The sequence below is a fragment of the Mirounga angustirostris genome, unplaced genomic scaffold, assembly GCF_029215605.1.
Source record: "Mirounga angustirostris isolate CCGP_5_RB_7025 unplaced genomic scaffold, mMirAng1.0.hap1 SCAF_8, whole genome shotgun sequence".
In the NCBI taxonomy this organism is placed as follows: domain Eukaryota; kingdom Metazoa; phylum Chordata; class Mammalia; order Carnivora; family Phocidae; genus Mirounga; species Mirounga angustirostris.
In genome coordinates, this window is record NW_026991716.1 from 119,657,753 (window position 1) to 119,680,322 (window position 22,570).

Consider the following 22,570-nt stretch of genomic DNA (forward strand, 5'->3'; position numbering starts at 1 on the left):
ATTATGCTAGTATTTTTAAACGCTCTGCTCAATCTACCTCTCCCACTATTGTCTTTCATTTGTCTGTCCTCCGGATCCATATTGCTAACCTCTACTTAAATTTCACATTATCTCCCGGGGATGTCTAATTTAAGCCAATCTGCTTTCAGCCCAAACCCTAGCTGCTTATCAAGAACTTCCTCATTTCTATAAGGGCTATTACAGTCAATTTTTCAATGAACCAGACGGGTAGATTTCATCTTCAGTCAAAAATGAGAAAACTGAGATCTAGAAGCTAATGCAATGTAGGAGCTATAAGATGAGAATCTCGGTGTCCTGATTTCTCTTTCATTAGCACATATTAAGCTGGGAAAAGATATCTTTAGTACATTCAAGTCAATATATCTTATTTAAAAATCCCTATTAGGACAGATAAATAATATATTTGAGAATCATGTTCTCTAAAAATACTGCCAAATATTATACAGAAAAATATGCTCCCTATCACTTGAACAATCCTGGTGGCTTATCCTGGTTGAGAATTCTATTACCACTACTACGTATAAATATTTGCATCCTTATAAAGTTCCAACATTTCTTTCTGCTTAGTCTTTCACTGAAATGAAATCTTATTTCTGACCAGCATTTAAAATTTTTCTTCTAGGAATCATCTGAATGTTTCTACAGTGATCTGATTACTTTCCAGGAGTAGGTATACAACATATTAGCAAAGAGTTACAGAAATATTTTGCAAAGTAATACACAGTCTAAAAATTTTAACTGTAACTATGCATTTGCATTCAACCACTCAGAAATTTTACCTTGAGAACTTATTAACTCCCCCGACATCCGGGTTAAAAGTAAATCAAACTTGGTTCCTTGGTTCCTAACCTTAGGAAGGTCAGAGTCCAACGGAGCAACACGCCCAACAAGATAAGAATAATAAAGTAATGAACAAGCACAGGGAGAGAGATAAGACCATGATATTAATGGAAAAGATGGCAAAGGGCACCCACCCCATTTGGAGTACAGAGTGGAAGAGAGAACTCTTAGATAAAACACAGTCACAGTCACACGGAGGTTCAGAATAAGCTTATAGGGGGGTGATGTGGGGAAAGGCAGCAAGGGAGGTGGAGAGAGGCAGGGCCAGACCCCAAGGGCCCTTGCTTCCCATAGGGGGTGGGTTTTCACTGGTGGGCCAGGGAGTCACTGGTGGGGTTAAAAAGGGAAAGCTGTAAGGCCAGTGTCAAATTTCCAAGAGACCACTAGGGCAAGGAGAGCAGTGGATGTGAGTGCACTTGACCGGGGCAGAAAGAGAAGCTAGGAGCTGGCGTAGCAATGCATGCCAGAGGTGAGGAGGCCCGAAGCAGTTCTCACTCAGGGCCATTTTTCTACAACTACCTTGGTCTTATCAGACTGTATTTAAGTCTGTAACTTCAGGAACCATTATACACTTAAGGTATAAAAATTTAAAATTAAACCCTAGCTGTTTAATAAATGACTCCGTTAATACCCACGTCGTCTTGCGCACAACCTTAAAATACCTTATTATTTTTACTAAGGACAAAAGATTATATGTTTAAACCTGAGAGCTTCTTAAGAGCAGAGCTGTCTAAGGCTCCCAGAGGACTCACAGATAAGGCTTCTAGCCCCTCGAATCCTTCCCCCACGGCTCCATCTCCACCTAGACAAAACTTCAGGCCCTCCTCTGTGCATTCGGGCTGGCTGGGGCATTAAAAGTCTTTATGTTGAATCCAAAAACCTTTCACAGACTCTGTTAAACAGTATTTACTAAAAAGGAACATTTTCAAATACTGTCCACAAGAGTTACATGCAGATATGATGCCATATAATATACACATTTTGAATCACACAAAATTTGAATCCTTGATCAACTGAAAATGGTATATATAATCAGTAAAGATCACTGTGGTCTAAGTTTTAAGAGGGAAGGGAAAGAAAAATCAGATATAATGGAACTCTGGTAAGGGCCATGTACCAAAAGATAATTTTAAGTTCTTCTCAAAGGAATTTTACCTCTTCAAAATATGAAAGTTCTCAGCCCAGCCTTATCTATAAACAGGACTTTTACTGACTGTTGATTTGTTTTAGGCTATTTTTAAAAATCAAGCTTAACATCTGAAATAAAAGATTGTACGTGACTAAGTTAATTTAGGTGTCCTCATTATCTTTACACATGGCTGGAATACTTGAAATACAATTTTTAAATCCAGAGACACACCCAAGCATTCTTGTACTTCTTAGACTGGAGGCACTGGAAAATATCATAGCAGAAAGTATCCAATAGAAGGCCCCTGGGCCCATAAAATAAAGTGTACACTTAATAGTAAGAGATTTTAGAAATATTTAGGGGCACCTGGGTGGCTCAGCCAGTTAAGCGGCTGCCTTTGGCTCAGGCCATGATCTCAGAGTCCTGAGGACTCCCACATCCCAGGGTCCTGCTTCTCCCTCTCCCTCTGTCTGCCGCTCCCCCCTGCTTGTACTCAATCTCTCTCTCTGTCAAATAAATAAATAAAATCTTAAAAATATATATTTAAAAATTAACAAGCAACATAATCTACTTAAACATTCATAATAATGCTTTAGTAATAAACTTAGAGATAGCTTAGTCCCTATCCTCCTGTTTAAGAATCAAAGTCTTCCCACAACTTTAACTTTTGGAGATAAGAATTGTGTCTCATGTTTCTATAAACACTTTCACATTGAGGGCAATTATATATGGTTTGTAATTTTTATCTATCAAAATAACAATCATTATTGAAGCTGCAAAGCAAGTAACACAGGCAGATGAACTGATACAATCAATAAATGTGTAAATAAGACAGTACCTTTAAAAAATAGGGCTGTCAGATAAAATTCAGGATTCCCAGAGATAAAGTTGAATTTCAGGGAGAGAAAATTTCACGAGTAAAGGACTTTTAAAAAATCTACAGTGTAGGGCGCCTGGGTGGCTCAGTTGGTTAAGTGACTGCCTTCGGCTCAGGTCATGATCCTGGAGTCCCGGGATCGAGTCCCACATGGGGCTCCCTGCTCGGCAGGGAGTCTGCTTCTCCCTCTGACCCTCTCATGCTCTATCTCATTCTCTCTCTCAAATACATAAATAAAATCTTAAAAAAAAAAAAATCTACAGTATAATTCATTTGTTGATACAACTGTAATTTATGATATAAAAAAAAACAGCCATAAGGATTTAACATAAGGATGAAACAATATACTTTATATTACTCAAGACAAATTGAATTGACTACAGGTTCTGGCTGTTAGGCATTTAACTGAATAGAATCAACCCAAAAAGGTGAGTTGGTTACATGTGACTAAAGGATCTCTTATTTTTTCCCATCAGGCATTTTCCCTCCAAATTTCTACTATTCCTCTCTCAACAGTCTAAGACCTCACACATTCAAAACTTCTTTGATTCACTTGTCAATTTTAGGTTCCATTACTGCAGAGCTGCCATATAAGAGGAATATTAGAGCAACTGCACAGTGGAAGGACCAGCTTGCCATCTTCTTAATCCAGGAGACCCTAATGGGACAAGCAATTATCATGTGGCCCCTGATGTGATGAAATACCAAGGATAAGCATCACCTATGGTAAAATCAAGTTAAACACTGTTGACACGTTAAATTTTTCCAGTTTACATGGAATACAAGAGCTAGAGGAAAAAATGAAAACCATCAAACTAAAAGTGGAACATTTTGCTGGTCTGGCCTCTCTGGTAAGTCAAATAATAATAATAATAATAATAATAATAATAATAATAAAGGAATGTGCCAAATTAAAGGAGATTTGAGGACCACCACAATCAGATGCATATCCTGGATAGGAGGCTAGTTTTCGATAAACCAGTTATAAAGAAAGGCCTTTTACAGACAAGTGGGGCAATTTCAGTTATACCCCGGGTGTGATTTTGATCTTGTGCTTTCTACAGTTCATAAGGAGGTTAAGCACACACACACACATACAGTCTACAAGGTAACACTGTAGAAATACTGTCCCGGAATGAAAACATGTGTCTGAGGACAGACGCTCATGAAGAATTATATTAATTGTCCCTTGAGTTATGTTATTTCATAAAGGTATGTTAAAAATCCCCAATGTTCTAGAACTTCAGTGGCACAATGATCTTTTCTTCCTCCTGCTTCTGAATTAATCTTTAATGATGAATCATATGGCATATTGAAAACAAGGCGGATGGAAATCTCTCCATCAGTATCTGGTGAGGGGAGGTGGCTGGTGTAGAAGGGGAAACCTGAGGAGATGATAATGTATCAGTTCTTTAGAGGGAACCTGATCTGGCATCCACCTGACCAGTTAATTCTGATGCTAGAAACACCCTTTACTCTGCGTGTGTTGAAGCTAAAGGCTTCTGCTGTGGATCCTAGTTAATAATTCAGTCTAAAACCACTGCTACCATCTGCTCGGTCAATTTCAAAACGTCTGCTATCACTGCGACTAGTTTAGTAAAGCCACAATATTCATGTGACAAGTGTTGAACAAACGAAAGGCGAGGCAGACAGAAAACATGCTATGAAAAAAAGAAACCCCAATCAAAAGTCCAAAGCACAAAGGGAGCCCTGCTGACACAGCATGAAAATTCAGTCCTGCCTGCAGGGCTGGAAGGATGCAATGCCCCTCTAATTCAGGGCACGGGGCAATCTGGAGACTGGCCCGAGATGACGGGCACAAGGTGGGGCTGACGGTGGAGGGCTCTGTGAAGGGAAGGGGCTGTGAGGCTGGAAGTCATGGTGAGCAGTGATATGGCAAGGGCAAGTTGAAAAGAGGAGATTTCCTATTTTCCTAGACAGAGCTGAAGACGGTCCCAAAGAGCATCCCATCCACTCTTTTTTATTTTACAAAATAAGGGACCTGAAGCACATCACGGAGCTATCCAGCATCCACGCTCCCATCTGCCTCTGCTTTCGCTGGGAAAAGGCTGGTGGGGCAGGGCTGCTAACGGCCACACTCATTTCTGCCTCTGTGCCTCCGCGCTTGTCATTCTTCCCCGGGGATGCTTGATCCCTGACTTAGCCCGACTTGGCACGCCCCTGTTTGTTTTTCAAATGTTAACCTTAAGAGGCATTCCTTGACAGAGCTTTAGTAACTCTTTATTTCAAAAAAATATAGGCCATATTACTTCAAGGAGAACTTCCTCAAAAGTGAACTACATCTGTCTCACAGAAAGAGAATGAATAATTTCATTAACTGTAAGCCTCTTATGCTTGTACCAATTATTCTTCATGACATGTTGTATAGCTCTAATCCATCCACCCACGTTAGTACTGATTCATCTAATTCATTCTACTCAGCCTATATTAGGAATATAAAGGCTCATTCAGGATAGAAATAATGTATATGAGTAGAGCTACATATCAATTAGTTCAATTCTAAACTTAACTCACTTTACCTTTCCTAATTCAATCATTCAAAACACAGAATGCATATTAGGGGTCTATCACATCTTAGAGAAGAGACTAATTTTCTGTGCTACTTAAATTTACCATAATTACATCCTTTTATAATAAAAATAACTTAAAGGGAAATGAACCTCAAATTTGAAAAAAAAAAATTCAATTTCAACCTCTCTTTTAAAATCTTCAGGGAAGAAAGAAAAAAAAAAATCTCATTGTAGATTGAAAAGCCGAAGTATAATGTGATGATCTGAGAGATCTAATTTAAGAGTCATGTGATTAGCTAAAGTGCTTTATACTCTGGGCTCTCTTGTACTCTTAAAATTGGACAAAGGGGACATCCTAATGAAGACTCTGTGTGGGGTGGGGTTGGGGGGGCGGCTGACGAAATAAAGTAGAAGGTCGCCACCTGCAGGGGGATGTGGTAGCCAGTGAAACATTCACATAGTTTGATTCCTGCTACTTACTCTCTTGACAGAAGAGCTTGGGAGAAATGCCTCTGATTTAACAGGTCTCAAAAGAATGTTCACATCTTCCTCCACCGAAGGAAGACCCACACTCTATAATCTCTGTGAATTTTCATAAACTACCTAGCATCTGCAACCAAGCGCAGATTAAGGAAGCACCTGTGAATGATGTAAAACATTTCTGAATCTATCAGGGGACAGCTACATTTAAATGAAAAATGGCTAAGAAAAAAGAGGTCCACATCAACTTCCAAGCAAAACATACAATCTTGCAAAAAAGAAATCCAAACAAGAGTGTTTTCATTTAGAGAGAAAGGGATTCTGAAGCCAGATTGTCCACAAACACAAAAAATATGTTATTTAAAATGACGGAAGGAAAATCGTATTTCTCACTGCTTAAATTAATTACAGTTAATGATCAGTATATATAAAGATTCGGAGAAAAGAATCATTTGGACTCATTATTTTGTCAGCAGCGGAACAATCTCACAAACTGTTCCATTTTTCTTTTCTCTACTTCCTGTGATTTCTTATATTATTTCACATATGGTTAAGATGAGCGCTACAATTAATAAACTGGTGTGACCAACTGCTTTTGTTAAGAGGCCAGCTGGTTCACATGCAAAATGATAATTAGACAAATTAAGATAGACCGCTCTGGTTTGCTGAAGAACTGACAGCAACACTAAATGTCTAACTGTATTTGGTTTTTTAGCAATGGTGAAGGTTGACCTAGGCAAGGATAACATTTATCTCATTAGGGTTGGTTTAAAAAAAAAAACATTACAGTGTCCTAAACTATTGGATAGACAGCAGAATTCTTCAAACGGAGAAACTAGCTCCGTATTTAGCATGAGGGCTGTGAAGGATCTGTAATTATGCTGCTGGAGGTGTCACAGCGGGAGCAAAGGAAGGTCAGCCAGGCATAAAATGATATTCAGAATGAGTCCAGGGAGTACAGAACTTTCATTAAAGTCAAGCATAGATTTTTGACACAAATAAACCTTCCTCTAAGCTCAACGTTTCATATTCTTTCACTGATTTTTCTTGTCAATTGTGAGAGATAAGGATAATTTTAATAAGGAAACAACAAATGAGAGTAAGGGACAAGAGTAAAAACATCAATTATTGCAGGGGGGACATATGTTCAGTATCTCTAAATTCTAGTAACCTAACATTTCTAAAGCAAAGAGTTCACGGTGCAGGTTTCTGACCTGACACCACAGAATTACCTCCAAGCTTGCTGGCATGCCCCGGGTACCAGAGGGCAACACAATTAGGGCACAGCTAGGAGGAAGGGGGGGCGTGTTGATTGCAGAGCCCACATAATTAGGCCCACATAGAATTGGAGAAAAATCACATGGCAATCAAAACAAGAATGCTGATGCTAGGTAATGGCTGGCCACTGACTTTGTTAAAACGATATGCTTAGCTCCTCCCCCTCGGTATCATCAGGGTTCGAAACAGCAGAAAAAAACCACAGGATTCTTCACATCGTAGCAAATAAAATCATAATAGGAGGGATTAAGACTAGCCGTCTTTCTCATGCACCCCAACAATAGTTTCAACAAGCAGTCAAAAGCAGGAAGCTTTGGAACTGTAAAGACAGGTGCAGAGAGTTTGTAGTTTTGTACACTGTATTTATCATTCATTCATTCATTCATTTATTGCTTTTTTCCACTAAGGAAGAAAGGCGGAAGGGAGTAGAAAGCACTAGAGGAATCTGACCGACAATAAAAAGACACGCAATCAATGTTTTCCTGAACCAGAATAAAAAGAAATGTAAGATATCTGGGGAGAAAATAATGCAGGGGGGGTTCTTACAAGGCCAAATAACTTCCCCAAACCTCCGTCACATTGTACAACAACTCCCAGCAGACGCGGCTTAACCCAGTTTCATCCCCTTATCTGAAACGCCCATCTCTTTGGGCGTAGCAGTCCATATGAATCATTACATGATAAAACATGTTCAAACTGAGCGGCCACAGTCAATTTTCACTAGCGAACCATATTTAATCAAGTAAGCATTTCGGCTCTCGAAGACAGTCCTAACGCACCTGCACTGTTCTCCACTTGTCTCAATGTTTATGCACAATGGGATGCAATGGAATTATTTTATTATAACTGCTTTCTGAAGAGAAATACTCACCAGCTGCACCCCACTGGATAGAGGACTCAGCCACAGACTCCGGAGGATATATCACATTCATTATCAAAATAAACCCCAGAGCATGTTATGGAGGGCTCATGCCAGCAGGGCGTCCCATGTTGAAATAGGATAAAATTCACTTCGTCACTCAGTAACCTCCGTCTTCCTCTTGTCAATACAATCACAACTGCCCATCAACAAGGATAACTCTATACTCTGAACTTTCCAGCTTCACTTAATATTGTGTTTAACACCACCACTCTCCCTTGCCCCACCCCCCAAACAGCCTCTTCTTTCTGCAGCTGCTGAATGCCACAAATAGCTTCTTGTATAATTTGACTTAGAATGCACCCCAAACTAGACATGTTGAATGGCAACGTGAATGCTTCATTCAGAGAGAACTAAAATGTGTAGAATGCCCTAAAAACATCACAGTGGTAAAGGGGATCATTTGGGAGTCTTGGGCAGAGCCTGCAAATTCTTCTCAGGTTGATGCAAATGACAAGAGAAGGGTTTCAGGAGATTCCCACACTGATCAAAGGACGACTGGCTAATTCCCCTGTCTGGGTGGGGTTTCCCTAAAGTGGCCTCCATTCTCCATACACATTTATTTTTCTTCTTACTCTCCTAATAAAATGTACTTAATCTAAATCTATTCATTCTCTAGCATCAGTGATCCATTCTTAGGTTAATTTTTGAAATTGTCTGACTTAATGCTGTGTGTATTCCACACATGGCAAATCCCCCCTCTGATATTTTTGTAGGGCCAGAGCCAAATCCAAGCACTCGCTTTGCAAAGTTAGCTACTCCCCAATTTGATACAACATGACAACATGTAACATTCATGGGAACATTCAAAGAAAGGTGATAATCACCCATCTTTATGAATGGGTGAAGGAGGGAAAGAGCTGGGAGAATTTAAAAGCATCTGTCCTATAATGCCACAACAGTCTAACCTCTATGAAAACTTCCTTTAGGAAATAGCTCACAAATAATGAAATAAAAATTCCCACACCAATGATGACTACTTTCCCATCACAAATGTAAGTTGTTTCTTGAAAAACTTCCCTGTGTGTTGAAATTGGAATTTATTTTCCTGAATCCCAAGTATACTGGCAACCAAATGACTACTGGAGCTGGAGGACAGGGAGAAGAGTTAAAGGAAAAACTCTTTTGTTGCTAGGGAAAAATGGGAGCCAGAGGACCAGTGAATTACCTTTAACCCGCTCTCTTCCCATCATCCTTTGGGTCTCAGATTAACTGACAATTTCTTCAGGAAAGCAAACCTTTCCTGACCCCCTGACTCTGTTGACACTGCCTATTATTCATCTCATCAAGACCCATACTTTCCTTATAGCACTACTACTTGTTGCTTTGGTATAGTTGTTTGTTTGGTGAGTCTATCTCCCACTAGACATATGATCTGGACCACAGAACAGAGGCCATGGCTCTCTGGATCCACAGGGCCTAGGGGCTGACCACCAGATCTGATACACAGTAGGCATGCGATTATTATTAAAGGAATAAATTACAGGAGGAAAAGTTTAAGCAAAATGAGCTCCAGAGAATTTAGCTTTATTCTATGGTATTAGAAAATAATTAATGTTAAAGCATCACAGTATTGGTAGACAGCTTTTAGTAAGACATGAAAGTACATTTCAAACAAGTCATTTCATTCAATTCCAGCTTTGACTTGTTCATTAAGGACACAACCCACCAAGCACAACACGAGGCACTGAAGACACAAAGATGAAGACAACCTTCTCTTACAAAGTCCTCCTTGACCATTTTGTCTCCCATGTCTTCTCCCTAGAAGAGTCATTATCCGCTCCTCTGTCGCTGATCCCTCCATAATTGAACTCATCTATCTCCTTCGTTGGCTTTGGAGATGGCAGTAAGTCTGCTGATTGAAGAGCAAAATGAATGAATAAGCAACCTATTCCTTGTCTGTTAGGAATTCCATTGGATGGAAGACTGATACAATCAAATGGTAGTAAGACACATTTTTAAATAGAGGGTGCCCTCTAATGGGAACTAGAAGGAAATAATATCAGAGAAAACATGACCGTGTAGGTGACGTGTGATGGACGAGTAAGAATTTGCTAGATGGAGAAGGATATGAAACACATGCCGACTAAACAAAAGAGCAAGAGCAAAGGCACAGTGAAGAGAGTGAGCTGTCAGTGTTGGGAATACTGAGTTACATGTGTAACGGATGCTGTAATTGCCTTCATAGCCCCAAACCACCTTGTAGGGTGCACTGCATGTGAATGTCTACAAGCTGAAAACCACATTTCCCAATCTGCCTTACACCTGGTTTGCAGAACTGGTACACCTGGCGAATCTGACGGAGGACCTGAGTCCACACTCCTGATGCTTTGGCGATTTCTGCGGGTAAGTCTGGTTGTTGAAGCAACTCAGTAGGAGTGATAATTCAGTCTCAGTGTTCAATCCCTACCAGTTCAGGCCTTGGAAAGGCAGTTGTGAAATGGTGTCTTGGGAGTCATTACTGAACAGCTTGGACTTGTTCCCTAGGCTTTTCCAATGATTGTGTAAGTACCACCCACCTATGTTAAATCCCCTTCTGCTTACACTGTTGTCTGCGGCTGAACCTGCCTGAGACAATCTGCTAGCCCACTGGGATGACCAAGTGGGGTTCGTAGGGGTGGAAGTGGGAAATACGGCTAGAAAAGTAAATCAGGGCCAGTCGTGAAGAACCTTCCCTGTCAAGTCAAAGAGGTTAGACCTCAGTCAGTTAGTTATGGTTAAACATCAGGAGTTTTTATACAAGATAGTGGTCTGTGTTTTAGAAGAATTGTAGAGGCAAAGGAAAACTGAATTGAAAAGTTAGGCAAATTCTAGGGGCACCTGGGTGGCTCCGTCATTAAGCGTCTGCCTTCGGCTCAGGTCATGATCCCAGGGTCCTGGGATCGAGCCCTACATCAGGCTCCCTGCTCCACGGGAAGCCTGCTTCTCCCTCTCCCATTACCCCCTGCTTGTGTTCCCTCTCTCGCTGTCTCTGTCTGTCAAATAAATAAATAAAATCTTAAAAAAAAAAAAGTTAGGAAAATTCTATAAATCCAAAGTGAAATAATGTTGATGAAAGAAGGAATGGGGGTAAATAGTCTGTCCTCCTTATGTTAACGATTTCTCCCATGCCTAACCTTTGGCTGTGTCCTAACACTTCCTGCCTCTCTTAAATGCTTTATATTCCAGCTAGGACACCAACAGTCCAGGGGTTGGATGCGCCCACCCACTGACTTGGGTTAGCCTCTAGCCTTACCAGTTTCTCTTTCGATTTCATGATGTTGGGCAATTTTGAGTGAATATTTTAGTTTTCGATTATTTTTTACTTAGACAAACTGATTTTCTTCTAAGAGTGGGATTTGCATAAACAATCACAAACCATAAACGATATGGTCATGATAACAGCCCATAACTGAAAAATAACATATTCTCTGTATTTATTTTTAAAATGCTGACTTCCCCCCAATCTTAGTTATATACAACTGAAGTATTGCATAAATTCTGATAAAGAACACACAAGAACATTTAACCACTATCAGTATTTAGGGAAAGAAAATCAGATAATTGAAACAAGACAGCCAGCTCCTTGTTAAGTGGCTATGAAGGGAATGTCAGAACAGTTATATGGAAACAACAGAATCTACTCATTATATGAAGCAAAAAGGATTTATTAAGAGATACTAAGGAGCTTTCAGAATCTCCAGCAGGGCCAGAGGACACGCTGACATGCCACACTGCCAAGACTGTCACAGTAAAACACTGCTGTTGCTGCTGCCTGCTCTCATCACTGATGACGTGCAAGTCTGGATGCTAAGTGTCCACAGAAGTCAATGTCAAAAGAGCAAGAGGCTAGTGCAGCGAAGCTTACAAGTAGATGCAAACAACCTATGAAGCTACTGCCTGATTTTCATACTGCAACCAAATTCAATACTGGCTGACAGAGCCTTGGTCACATACCAGTCTAGCTGCAAGGGAGTCTGGGAGTAAAGGCATTCGCTTAGCTACCCTGATCTGAAAAGAAGTAGGCCAGGCAGGTGTGAGATGGGAGTTGGGTGAGCCAATGACAGAACCAGCTGCAGGATTTCTAGCCAAGTTCTTCAGGAAGAACAATCACTAATATAGTCCAAAATCAATCTGGGTTTTGTAGTCTCTTATCTCAATTTTGATTCAAATCCAGAAGAATATTTATTTACACCAGAACTCCCTGAATCAGAAGCTGAGACGGAGAATTCTTTCACTCTGATTGCATTGGTGGTCCCAAGAACTCACCAAGTAGTATTCAACACGGTCAACTGCTGAGTAGAAAAACTCAACACAGTCCAAGATTGGTTTCTTCCCATGGGCTCCCTTTCATGAGAACATTAAAAAAAAAAAAAAAGGAAACTATAGGTTTTTGTGTGTGTGTTTTTTTTTTTTTTTTAAGACCTGCTCAAATTCTATGTCATATAAGAAAAATAATGGCGATCGAGGTGAGGGTGTTAAGATTCACAGCAGTGCTTTTCAGGAAACCAGAATACTCCATGGGTTGTTACAATCTGACTTTACAAATTAAAAGAGCAAATTCAATGAAATCACTTTTCCAACTACCTTGTGTACTTAAAATTGGAAAAAAAATAATAGAAGTTTGGCCTTAATTCTCCACTATGTATGAGTTCTTATGGAGAAGACCATGCATAATCTAAGCAATGACATAGTAACTTCAATACTTACACTTCTAAAATGCCACTGAAGAAATTGAATTTAGATAAAAAATTTAAAAATAAAAATAAAAATCCAAATACAAACACTGTAAAAAATGAAAAAATAAAATTAAAAACAGAATGCCACTGAAGAATTAAACACTCTACAGGTAAGCATCTGTTAAGAAAATATAACTTTTCTGAGCAGCACTGTACAAATAAACCTTCTCTGAATGAGGCAGAATAAAAATGTTTTACCATGTATTTGGTAATATCTTCAATAGTATTTTTTCACAGTATAATTTGTGGTACTAATTTAATAGAAAGCAAATCTTCAAAAGAAATTCTCTTCTGCTATTCAATTTTTCTTTTAATAAAGTGAAGACCTTCAACTTTTATCAAGAAACAATGGCAATCAAATGGGAATTTCTATGTATCTCATTACTTGCAAATATTTATTTCTTCATAAACACCCAGATATTATAATAAAAGCATGAAATATTAATGTTCCTATCCAGTTTTTTTTTTAAAAATCAGAGAGCCATCATCTTGGATGGAGAAAGTAATTTGCTCCCATCTCAATACATGAATAATTTAATTTTGCAAGACTAATGTGACATTTGTATAAGATGTCATTCCTATTGTCCATGATACATAGACCCCCAACAGCAGGGGAGCGTGCGAAAATTCTGCAAGCAATTTCAAGCAAATTCATGCTTGAAAACAAGCATGGTGTCTGCAGGTTGTTCTCTGGTAGGTTTTCCTTGTACTTCAGAAAGGACACCCCTCCACACACGGCTAGTGGTTTCTAGCCAGCTCGCTGGAGAAAGATCCAGAATACATTGGCAGTATTTCCTATTCCCTCCATTTCAGGAAATCAGAGAGGGTTGATCAGCAATGCTTCTCTTCACATTTATATTGCTGAAATGTTCTATCTTAGAAAACAAACAAAACAACATTCAGAGCCACGTGTGTCTATGACAGAGCCTAAGTGAAAAGTTGGCCATTTCCACCTTGAGTTCAACTTTTTGCAGCACATACACAAACTTTAATCAGATCTCTTTGACCACCGTGTGGAGAACGGACTGGGTATGGGCAAGTAAAATTAGGAAGTTATTGTTATGAACTGTGCAAGAAATGATGGCAGCCTGAACTAGTGTTGAAAAAAGAGAAATGGGTGGATTCAAAATAGATTCTGGAGGTGGAACAGAAAGATTAGATAGATGTGGGATGGAGAGAAAGGCAGGGATCAGAGAGAACTCCACTCTTCCCCCCTAAGATGCCTGGGTGGAGGCCGGTGATGCCATTTGCAGAGAAGGGAAACCCGGGAGGAGGAATGGCTGGAGGGGAAAGGAACCCAGACATCCTACATGGGAGCGGTCTATTAGACACACAAGTGGAAATCTCACATGGGCAGATGCATGAAGCTCAGAAGAGAGGCCAGGACTGGAGATTAAAAACAACTTGGAAATGAGCATACAGAAGGTACTCAAAGCCATTGACTGAGAGCACTTAGGGAAAGAAGGCAGGCATACAAGAGAACACAAGATTGAACCCTGTGGTTCTTCCTTGGAAAAAGAGGAGGGGGATCCCCTGCAGGAGCCAGAAGTGGCAGAAGTAGTTTCTTGAAATTAAGAGAGGAAATCCTTTTGAGGAGGGAAAACGTAGTAGGTAACTTCATAGAAAATGCTAATAAGGCAAAGAGAGAACCCTGGGCATTGCATCCGGCAACATGGAAGCTTTAGTATCCCTGAGGAGAACGCACAGTGCAGCAGAGGACCAGAAATCCAGATTCTGATGGATGAAAAAGCGAAGAGGAGGTGGGGGAGCAGGAAGATCAGATGTAGACCACTTGATTGATTACTAAATTTTGCTGTCAAGATAGAAAAATATGCAAGCACTGAAGGATATGTGAGGTCAGGTAATTTCAAAAACTGAAATAAGTTTATATAATTATATATTTAACTGAAATAAGTTTATATCATTATATATTTAACTTATATAGATAAGTTAAATAATTTCCTTTTCCAAAAATGTTTGGTTTTTCTTCAAGATCTCTTAATTTGTTTCTGAGTCCCCAAGCCACTGCAGAGCCTTTTTTAGATTCACACTACAAAACAGGATTCAACTATCTGGGTTAATGAATGACAATAATCTTCAGGCAGAAAGGCTGGGAATTATTTTCTGAATTAATGAGTTTCATTAATTGAAAAAAGAAAGGGCCTCCATCTCTCCACATCCCCCCACCCCTGCACCCTTTCATGACCTCCCTGTACAACACTGGCAGACATCATCTTTCTACCAACTAACAATGGCTGGATTCAAGTTCTGAACATTCCTGAGAAGAGGCACTCATTTGCGCAGAATGTACCCATCAAGGCCATTAAAGAAAATCCACCCATCAAGTCTTACAGCTCACCCAGCATTTTTTTTCTACTTATCAAGACAAAATTAAGGTGAGGGGGAGCAGTAGATTAAAGAGAATTTTTTAAGATAAAAAAGCTGAAGCAAGTAACTCCAGGAATAGAAGACAGTAGACTGAGAGAGGAATTCTTGATTGGTTAACCGATTTGGAATCAAGACTATGAAGTAATTGAGAGTGTGAAATCTCCAAGGACTTAAGAATGGAAAGCCCAAAGCTGTGTCTATGCTGTAGGTCCAGCCTGATGCCAAATGGCAAGACTGCTCCCTATGTTAAAAGCACAGTACAGTCTTTAGGGAAACAAAAGAAAAATAATAGCTAGAAGCAAATGGTGCTTCCTCTGAGCTGAGCATTTCATGCACAATATCTCATGTAACTCACATCACAGCCGTAGGGTGTTGGAGCTTGTATTTTCCCCATGTTTCAAGTTGAGGAAATGGTGGCTCAGAAAGAAGCTAAGTAATTTCCAAAAGCCATTAAGTATGCCAAGTGGTGGGGCAAGAATTCAAACCAGGTTTGCGATCCTGGAGGCTTCCTCCTACTTACTCACCGTGTAAGAGGACCTCTGGGAATACCTAAGGCAGGAATGAGCACTTAGCAAAGCAGACAGACAGCTGAGCCCAACACAGATTCAAACAAAGCAGGAGAACTAAAAGCTCAAATTAAGCCTGGACTTTAAGCAAACTTTTTATTAGGCACAGAAAAGTACGCAAAATATGTGTGTCACCACGTGAGTGCCCACGTTACCAGTACCCAGATCAAGATGCAGATGATGATCAGCTCCCAGAGCTCTGTTCATGGCCTCCATGGTCACTACCGCCATCCCCGAAGGTGATCGCTACCCTGACACGGTTCCAGAGGTTAGTTTTGCCTGGTTTTGAATTTTATATGATTAGAACCATACTTTCTGTGTTTGGTTTATTTCACTCCACGTTATGTTTGTGAGATTCATCCATGGGATGCACGTGGCAGTAGTTGGTTTATTCTTATTGCTGTATGGTGAAGAGAACACTTATCCATTGCAGGATTGATGCCCATTTGGCTTTTTTCTAGTTTGGGGCTTTTATGAGTAGCATAGCTTTGGACATCCTCATAGATGTCATTTGGTGAACACATTTATACCTTGATGTTGAGCATATTCCTAGAAGGGGAAGTTGCTGGTTTAGAGGGAATGAGTATATTCAGCTTTAGCAGATACTGCCAAAAAGTCTTCCAAAAAGGAAAGACTAGTACAGTGATTTAACGGTTTTCTTCCCATAGTAAATGGGCACTTCAGTAAAAACAGAGCTTTAAGATATTGAAGGATATCATAAAAATTATCCCAGGGCCATTCCTAAATATCAGAAGTAAACTAAAAAGAGAGTCTTCCTGAAAATCATCTGAATGATGGAAGCCCTGCTTGCCAAACTTCATGTAATAAAAGCTAAAGAGAAAAGAAAACTGCTTGAAAGGCTCTTGAAAGGGTCGGTGTATATAGCAACTGGGCTGTCCCCAGACTATGCTGAAGACAGTGGTCTTTAGCCCAGGAAAGCAATTTCTAGTTCTCACCCTCTATGTGAGACCTGGAACCTCAATGTTTCCAGGCCTTGGGTGTTTCACATCTGAAATGATAGAAGGGCACGAGTTGAGCTCTCACTTCCATTTTGGGCACAACATAATGTGATACAGATAGATAAAGGAGAGAATGCTTCGGGCTTGTCAGAAGCAGCAAGGATTCAGTCCTACATACTCACTATATGATGCGCCCAAAGCTAGAAGATATAAAACCATGGATCTACTTTTGCTGCAAAACAAAACAGAGGTTAGCTGGGCTGATGCATGCCGGGGAGTTCTAAGGACAACTTAAGTGCTGGAGAAATGTTTTAGGGATCTTATAAGGAAGTCTTTTAGAAAAAAAAATATTTGAAAATATTTGGCCAAAATGATCCCAAGATTAAAAATAAATTTTAAAATGTGCTCTTGGGTTCCCAAGTCGTAATGTTAAAATATATTTTGCCATATACAGCTCTCATTTCTCTTCCTTCTTGTATAGGACACCTCCCTGCTGTCTTTTTTACCCAGAACACCTACGACACATGAAACTCATTCCAGTGGGCTTGCCATTTTTCTCCCATTTTTATTATAAGGCTTTTCAATCACTATGTTCCTTTATACTTTTCCTCAAGTCAAGAGCTTGATTTTTATTCTTTTTTGTTTAAAAATAAAAACATGTTAGGTTTACTCATTTTCCTCTGCATGCAGTTTTGGCTACGTCCCATCAGTTTTGAAATTTAACTTTCTCTGTGTCACTACTTTCTAAAGAGTCTACTTTTGTATTCAAATATCTTCTTTTCTTTCTTTTTATCTGTAATCCTAATGAATTTTAAAATAACCTGATATGAGGTCTCAAGTTGACTAAAATCCATCTTGACAGAATCCATAAGAAGTCTGTCATTCTTGATACCTTTTTTTTTGAAACTCCCCTAGCATTTATCCTGCCTCTTTGCACTTAAAGATACGCTTTAAAAGGTAATATACCCTGTCGTGTATGTAACTTTAGCTTGTCTTTGCTTTGCCATGTTTAAACAGGAAAAGCAAATTGAGCCAGCTGCATAAGCAGTACCCAAATCTGTCTCCCCTCCTCTGTCTCCTCCTCTTTATCCCATTGACGGAGGAGGTCAAGACCAGCTCTGTGAGGCTGTACTGGATTTTGTACAGATAAGGATTTCTTTCATAGTTACATATTTTGGAAACTTTAGTTAAGTTCAGAGGAAAAAAACACCGTGAAACACCAAAAACCATACAGACATTTTGATGACCATTCCAACTGTACTCAACAAACAGCAATGTGAGACTCTCAAGCTGGGAAGCAGGGAGTGAAAAAAAAATTCTTTTTAAAATCTGAAGTGACAAAAGAGTTTATGAGGCTTCTAAGGCTTGTCACACCATGAAAACAAATCCCCTCATTTACATCCGTAAGGAGCCCCTGAATTTATAGCTCACGTTAAATGGCAAGTCAGAGTGCAGCAGGATTACCAGTGTCCAGACATTTGCGGAGGGCATTTACATATGAAAAGTAGAAAAGAAGTGGGTATATACCAGGACCCTTACCAATCCACTTAGGAAACTGAAAACCCAAAGTGAAAAGATCCTGTTTGGCCCGACAGTCTGACAAATACCAGTTAGAAGTGCAGAGGCTGTGAGCATTTAACATACACAGGACAGAAAGAAAAACATCAGTTAACAGTTACTGGGTCACGAGCCAAGGTTCCAGGCCAGCTTTCCGTGTATTAGCCCATTTAAAGTTCATGAAAATCTTATCAGTGAGGGAATTACCATCTGTAGTTTAGCAAGGAAAGAGCAGAGACGCAGGGAAGTTAAGTGAGATGGCCGCATAGTTCTACTGATAAAGCCCAAGTCATCAGGGATTAGAAAGCCCCAAACAAGAACCTGTGAATGAGATGTCAGACCCTGCTTCTTATTTATTCCTCCTGTAATTCCTCCCAGAGGATCCATGGGCCATTTTCCGATTCACATTTTGTCATTTACTGGGAACAGGTAAATTGTATATCTAAGACTCAGATGAGAGGATTATGGGGAGAAAGCAAGTTATCTGGCATGATTATAAGGCTTCATAAGTCAATATTATTTCACATGCCTATATGATAAGCCTAAAATATCAAGATTTTGTTTCTGCTATTTACTTTTTTAGAATATATTCCTAACACTCCAGGAATAGCTGGAGTAAGAAAGAATTAAGGGAGGGGCGCCTGAGTGGCTCAGTCGGTTAAGCAACTGCCTTCGGCTCAGGTCATGATCTCAGGGTCCTGGGATCGAGCCCGGCATCAGGCTCCCTGCTCGGCGGGAAGCCTGCTTCTTTCTTTCCCACTCCCCCTGCTTGTGTTCCCTCTCTCGCGGTCTCTCTCTCTGTCAAATAAATAAATAAAATCTTTTGTTTTTTTAAAAAAGAGAGAAGGGAGAATGGTAGAATGGAGAGAAAGAGCTAAAGGTTTCCAAGGTTTCCATTCAGGAAGAAGAGGTGAACATATTTAGAAGAAAAAAAAAAAAAATCAAAGCAGATCCGGGTTAATAATTGTGCCAGGTTTTAGGACCAAGGAAGAAAGGAAGTGCGGTGTTATAATTTAGTAGCCAGCCTGGTCTTCAAACACTACTGTTTAGTGGATTTGCTCTCATACTAAGTAAATGTTTCTTTGTTGTTGTTGTTTTAAGATTTATTTTAGAGAGAGACAGTATGTCCGTGTGCACGTGCACAGAGTAGGAGCAGAGGGAGAGGGAGAGAGAAACTCAAGGAGACTCCACACTGAGCGAGGAGCCCAATGTGGGGCTCGATCTCACGACCCTGAGATCATGACCTGAGCCAAAACCAAGAGTCGGACGCTTAACAGACTGAGCCACCCAGGCACCCCTAAGTAAATGTTTCTTTCAAAATAAAAAAGATCAAATATGCTAAGATACAGAAGAGAGACTAGCTTAGAAAAGGAAATGTAGACAATCTCTGAATGATGAAATTAATGTGCAGATCAAATAAAGCTCATTTCCAAATTAAGGATTACAGCTGAAATTTGGTACACATATAAAACAACCAAAGCAGACACACAAACAAAAAACTGTCAGGTGTTTAAACTTTGTTGGCAGCAGTGGCCCATCAAGTCAGTAGACTGTCTTTTTAATTTTCATTCTTTGACTAGTCATTGAAAGAATTATTTATGAGCCTGTTATTTCATGTTTGAGAGGAATAAATGTATAATTCATGATTTTTCCTCTAGAAAGCTGTAGGCACTTGTCACTTAATTCCTACAAAGGTGAGTGATTAAGTAGGGTTATCAGCTCTGTTAATTTCTGACTCTATTATTATCACCCTATGCAGACACCGCTGTTCTAATATTTCAAGCCAACTGATACCAAGCCAACTGCTCTAATATTTCATATAGATAAATTCACCACATTGGCAAAGCATAGCCCAAACTTAAGACTTTTGCCTATCCTGCACTGCACAACTAAAATAAAAGGCTTTTAGAATTGCAGTGAGAGTACAGTATTTCCTAAAGGACATCAAACCAACTCCTCTATTTTTATTAACAAAAAGCAAGTATATTTCAAGCATTGGGCTTTGAGGGGACCTTTGACCAACAGGATGGCTCTCACAAAGGCAACATTAGAAAAACAGTGCTAAAAAGAAGTAAACATCTCAGATGTCCTACTTACACAACACTTGGAAAAACTGAGAATGAGCCTTTGATATTCTACTACCAAAAACAATCTTCATTTCTCTAATTTATTATTGTTAACTGTTCCTGGACAAAGTCAGCATATGATAATGTACGATCAGCCTTGATTTTCCCTTAGAGGCCATAGGAGTCTGAGACACACTCAGGGGCATGCCTTGGATCAACTATGATGCTCCAGACATCAGGGAGAGTTCTCAGGCAGCCAGAAATAAAGACCCCTTACAACTGTCAGAAAGGGCATTCAATTCTAGTGTTCTCAAACTTGGTCCATTCAATATTAAGGTCCACTGGAAATCAAGTCTTCCTAATGGAAAGGTCCCCAAAGCAAGAAGTTCCCATACCCCAGCCCCATTTTTTGTTTTGTTGGTGTAGTAGTTCTCTACTGCTGTTTTAACAAATTATCATGAATTTGGCACCTTAAAACAATACCCATTTATTATCTCACCATTCTGTAGGCCCAAAGTCCAGAAGGCTTCTGGGTCCTCTGGTTAAGATTTCGCAAGGCCTACATCAAGGTGTTGACTGGCCTCCTATTTGGGGACTGTAGAGGAGTATCTGCTTCCAAGCTCATTCAGGTTGTTGGTAAAATTCAGTTCCTTCTCACGGTTTCCTAGTGGTTCCCTTCATCTTCAAGCTGGCAACAGACTGAATCCTTCCCAGGCTTAGAACCTCCCTGACGTCGCCTTTGCCAGCAGCTGGGAGAAAGCTCTGCTCTTAAAGGTTCCTGTGATGCATCAGACCCACGCGGATAACCCAGGCTACTCTCCCTTTAAGGTTGCCAAGGAGTAGCCTTAACTACATCATCTGCAAAGTCCTGCTTTGCCATGTAGAACACATTGACAGGCATGGCACTGGGGGATAAAAGTCCTGGGGGTCAAAATTTTGCCCATCAGAGTTGGCAGGGTGGAGTGTTCCATTATTTGGATTCCTTCAAGGCCAGATGACTCAGACCGTTTCACCTTGATAATCAGTTATGGATCAATCATTAACTGTTTATCTGTGTTTCCTTGAATGAGTTACTATTTCTAGTTTGCACCACCATTCCAGGTAATGAACACTACGTCCCTCATCCTGAATACCTAGCTCTGGCTGACATCATCCATGTCACGAACCCTTATAGAATACTGCGGTGCTGCATCCCAAACATGATGTTCCCTGGTAAAATCCAAATTATTTTAGCATTTCTTGGCCTAGTTACTTCTCCTTCCAAGGCAAATAATCTTAATTGAAACTTTTTGTGCATTTCAGCACCTGAGAAATTATCTACAGAGAACATCTGGAATGAGGCACAGAATCCCAGGTGTGAAACAGTTTGTAACTTTATACATAGGTAGGGTAATGTTTTCTACTTTGTTTCTTTCTTTCTTTCTTTCTTTTTTTTTTTTAAGATTTTATTTATTTATTTGAGACAGAGAATGAGATAGAGCATGAGAGGGTCAGAGGGAGAAGCAGACTCCCTGCCAAGCAGGGAGCCCGATGCGGGACTCGATCCAGGGACTCCAGGATCATGACCTGAGCCGAAGGCAGTCGCTTAACCAACTGAGCCACCCAGCCGCCCTCTACTTTGTTTCTAATACTAAGCCAGATGATACCCCAGAACTTTCCCTCATATTTTTAAAAATTTTCAAGTATTAATGCATTAATTCAACCACCAACAGTGATGTGATTCTTGGCATCAAGGACAATGAAGAACACGTTCCCTGCCTTTACTGCCTCGCACAAGAAAACTGCTGGATGACAATGTGGCAGGTGGCCCAGAGAAGTTAAGACGAGCTTGGGAAGGCTAGTGCGGAGGGTTTCTACAGGAGGTAACGTCTGAACGGAGTCCTGTTCGTCTAATCTAAATGTTAGGATGATGCACCAGGGGAGAAACAGAAATTCCTGCTAAGCAGAGGGTCCTGGCACATGTAGATAAAGAGGAACAAAGATGGTGAATATAGAATGGGGGAGCCACTACTAGGAACTGAAGCTGAAGAGGAAAACAGGGAGGCATTCTTTCATGAAGGGCTTGTCTAAATCATGGTAAGGAAGCTGACTTTATCCTAAAAACAATGATATGGTGAGGGGACTGAGGAGTGTCTACCAGAGAAGAAACCACATTCTGGAGAGAGGCTGGGTATATCCCAAGAGCAAGTAAACTAAAATCAGGGTGTTAGGAGACTGATAAGCCAGAAAAAGAATAAAATA

The 22,570-nt window shown here is 40.1% G+C and overlaps 1 protein-coding gene across 5 annotated transcripts in view; it reads right to left on the reverse strand.

Annotated features, from left to right (window-relative positions):
• NHSL1 (NHS like 1) overlaps positions 1 to 22,570 on the reverse strand; it is a 231,404-nt gene that overhangs the window by 69,023 nt on the left and 139,811 nt on the right. The gene's annotated exons all lie outside the window — the stretch shown is intronic.